Source organism: Procambarus clarkii, chromosome 16 (assembly GCF_040958095.1).
Source record: "Procambarus clarkii isolate CNS0578487 chromosome 16, FALCON_Pclarkii_2.0, whole genome shotgun sequence".
Lineage (NCBI taxonomy): Eukaryota > Metazoa > Arthropoda > Malacostraca > Decapoda > Cambaridae > Procambarus > Procambarus clarkii.
In genome coordinates this window covers 46,999,231-47,003,254 of record NC_091165.1, presented here as the reverse complement: position 1 = coordinate 47,003,254, position 4,024 = coordinate 46,999,231, and positions in this window count along the sequence as shown.

Genomic DNA, 4,024 nt, shown 5'->3' with positions numbered 1-4,024 from the left:
AATGAGTGATCACAGTCTTCTGTTTGCAAAAGTTATTCAAAATGCCCTTGTTGCTTGGGGAACCTGAGGCGTTTACCTGGAGAACTTAGGGGGGGTGGGGGTATTGGGGAACCTAAGGCGGTTGCCTGGAGAACTTGGGGGGGGTATTGGGGAACCTAAGGCGGTTGCCTGGAGAACTTGGGGGGGGGGGGTGTCTTGGGGAACTAAGGTGGTTGCCTGGAGAACTTAGGGGGGGGGGGTGTGTCTTGGGGAACCAAGGCGGTTGCCTGGAGAACGTGGGGGGGGGGTGTGTCTTGGGGAACCTAAGGTGGTTGCCTGGAGAACTTAGGGGGGGGGGGTGTGTATTGGGGAACCAAAGGCGGTTGCCTGGAGAACTTAGGGGGGGGGTCTTGGGGAACCTAAGACGGTTGCCTGGAGAACTTATTCTTGGGGAACCTAAGGTGGTTGCCTGGGGAACTTAGGGGGGGGGGGGTCTTGGGGAACCTAAGGTGGTTGCCTGGGGAACTTAGGGGGGGGGTGTCTTGGGGAACCTAAGGCGGTTGCCAGGAGACTTAGTGGGAGAAGGGGGGGGTCTTGGGGAACCTAAGGCGGTTGCCAGGAGAACTTAGTGGGAGGGGGGGGTCTTGGGGAACCTAAGACGGTTGCCGGGAGAACTTAGGGGGGGGGGGTCTTGGGGAACTTAAGGCGGTTGCCTGGAAAACTTAGGGGGGGGGGGGGACTTGGGGAACCTAAGGCAGTGGCCTGGAGAACTTAGGGGGGGTGTCTTGGGGAACCTAAGGCGGTTGCCTGGAGAACGTATGGGGGGGAGGGGGTCTTGGGGAACCTAAGGCGGTTGCCTGGAGAACGTATGGGGGGGAGGGGGTCTTGGGGAACCTAAGGCGGTTGCCAGAAGAACTTAGGGGGGGGGGGGCTCTTAAGGAACTTAAGCCGGTTGCCTGGAGAACTTAGGGGGGGTGTCTTGGGGAACCTAAGGCGGTTGCCAGGAGAACTTAGGGGGGGGTGTCTTAGGGAACCTAAGGCGAGTGCCTGGAGAACTTAGGGGGGGGGGGTCTTGGGGAACCTAAGGCGGGTGCCTGAGGAACCAAAGGGGATTCCATGAGAAACCTAAAGCGACACAGAAATCACAATTGCGTGGCATCAAATGAGTATCACGAGCATTTGACCAGGTCGTAGCTTAGTCGATAAAGGCTGCGTCTAGGATGATCTCGGACGTAGGTTGAAATCCTCGTAACGGCCCTTGTGGATTTGTTCAAACCTATAGGGGTTCCCTGGGGACCTAAGGGGTACTGGGGAACGTAAGGAGATTCCCAGAGGAACTTAAGGGGCTACCTGAAGAACCTAATTGGGTTGCCTTGGGACCTTAGAGGGGGATGCCTGAGGAACATAAAGGTAGTTGCCTAGAGAATCTAAGTGAATTGAATAGGAAGTGAGTTTGCTGGGAATCAAAGAGGGTGCCTGGGAATCCCCCTGGGAAAACCTAAGAGATTTCTAACTAAATCTAAGCTTGGAGAAACTAAGGGGATTCCCTGAGGAACCTAGGGGTGTTTGTTTCCTGGGGATCCTAAGGGGATGCCTAAGGAACCTAAGGGTGTTCCATAGGGGAGCATGCGGGAATTCCCTAAGAAACCTAAGAGTTCTCTGACGAACCTTATAGGGTTGCTCGGGGAACATTTGGGAGTTGGCTGGAGAGCCTAAGGGGATTCCCTGAGGAACATAAGGTGGTTACCTAGGGAGGTTATTTTGAGGTTATCTTGAGATGATTTCGGGGCTTTAGTGTCCCCGCGGCCCGGTCCTCGACCAGGCCTCCACCCCCAGGAAGCAGCCCGTGACAGCTGACTAACACCCAGGTACCTATTTTACATCTAGGTAACAGGGGCATAGGGTGAAAGAAACTGTGCCCATTGTTTCTCGCTGGCGCCTGGGATCGAACCCAGCTAACCCTTAGGGTTGCCTAAGAAACCTAAGTGGGTTTCCTAAGGAAACTAATGGGATTGCGTGTTGACACTAAGTGGATTGCCTGGAGGCAATCACTAAGACACTAGACACTAAGAGGTTGTCTGGAAAATATAAGGGGTTGCCTGCGAAACCTAATGGGTTTGCTTGGGAACGTAATATTGTTGCTTGGGGAACCTAGAGGGTTGCATGGAGAACCGAAAGGTGGGTTGCCCTGGGATACTTAGGGGTTGACTGTGTAACCTGGGTAGGTTACCTGGGGAACCTAAGCGATTATCTACGGAACAAAATAATTGCCTGAGGAACTTAAGAGGATTGACAGGGGAACCTAGAAGGGGTGTCTGGGAAAATTAAGGGGATTGTCAGGGAAACCTAAAGGGTTTTCTAGAGGGCTACTGTTATGAACTATGGATCACGAGCATGGACCAATGCCAGTGCCCCCATAAATAAATAAATAAATATATATATATATATATTATATATATATATATATAAATATATATATATATATAATATATATATATATATATATATATATATATATATATATATATATATATATATATATTGGTGTATACTGGCAGCAGGTTTTCTTTCAAACATGTTTCATTGAATATGACCGCATATTCTGTATTTATTTTTTCTGGTTTAGGGCTTCTATCCCTCTAACTATTTTCTTAGCATCAGGGCTTAATTGGAATAGGAGTTCTCCAAAACTCATTTTCGTACTTTTAAGGTGAAGAAAAGAAGTGATTTACTATAGAGTGTATTACACTTATTTGTATAATTTGCACGACGTTTCGAACCTCCATGGTTCATTCTCAAGTGAACAGATCTTACAATACTAGTTGATTTATACCCGCATTAGGTCAGGTGATAATACAATGAAGGTGAAAAACATGGGGGGATACATAAGGGATAAACATAGGGGCTGCAGAAGGCTTATTGGCCCATACGAGGCATCTCCTATCTAAACACAAAGATTAATCCAGTGTAATTGGCCTGTTATGTTGGACATTGTCTTCTGTGTTGGCATCGATATGTTCTTGTCTTGTCCTTACTCTCATGGTGGGTAGAGTAAATAGTTCCGTGATTTGGGTGTTCATGGTAGGTCGCTCTATTCTTATGTGAATTGCCTCAAGAATTTGTAATCTTCTTGAATCTTGGGTTTTGTCTATTATGCAAGTATTCTTGTTCAACATTTCTCTTGTTAGAGTAATGTCATGGGCTTGTCTCATGTGATTCCTAGGGGCACCAGATTGAAGATGGCATGTCAAACGCCTCGTCAGCTTGGTCGACGTCATACCTATGTACTTACATTGAAGGTTACATCCTTCGTGGGGCAAGTGTACATGTATACAACGCTTGACTGCTGTAGAGGGTTCTCCGTCGGCTTCGGGCTGTTTTGATAAGGAGTTCGGAAGTCTTCTTGGTTTTGTAGAATATTATCAGGTTTATGTTTTGGTTAGGAGTAGTGCTTTTTACTCCTTTACGGATTATTTCTTTCATTATTCTTTCCTTTTTATATGTTCACTGTGCATGGTTGATTTGTAATATAATTTTATTGGGGGTGTTGTGGTTTCTGTTCTAGGTTCTGAATTATACCAACGGTCCAAGTGTCTTCTTATAGCAGCGTTTATTTCCGCGTTGCTATATCCGTTGTTCACCAATACCTGAGTTACTCTTTCAAACTCTCTACTCACGTTGCTCCATTCAGAGCAGTGGGTAAGGCTCGACGAATACAAGCATTGAGAACACTGGCTTTGTATCTTTGGGGGCACTCACTTCTACCGTTCAGGCATAATCCTATTGGTGGGCTTGGTATATACGTTGGTGCTTAAAGAGGTTCCTCTTTTGTTATTAGTACATCCAAGAATGGCAGACTGTTATTTTCACTATTTTCATGTGTAAATCGGAGTACTGACTCTCTCTCTAGGTGTCTTTTTAGGTCAATTTGTTCATCTGAGTCTTTTACTATTACGAATATGTCATCTACATAACGGCAGTATACAGTTGGTTTTTGTCTGTATATATATATACAGACAAAAAATATATATTATATTTGTTGGTA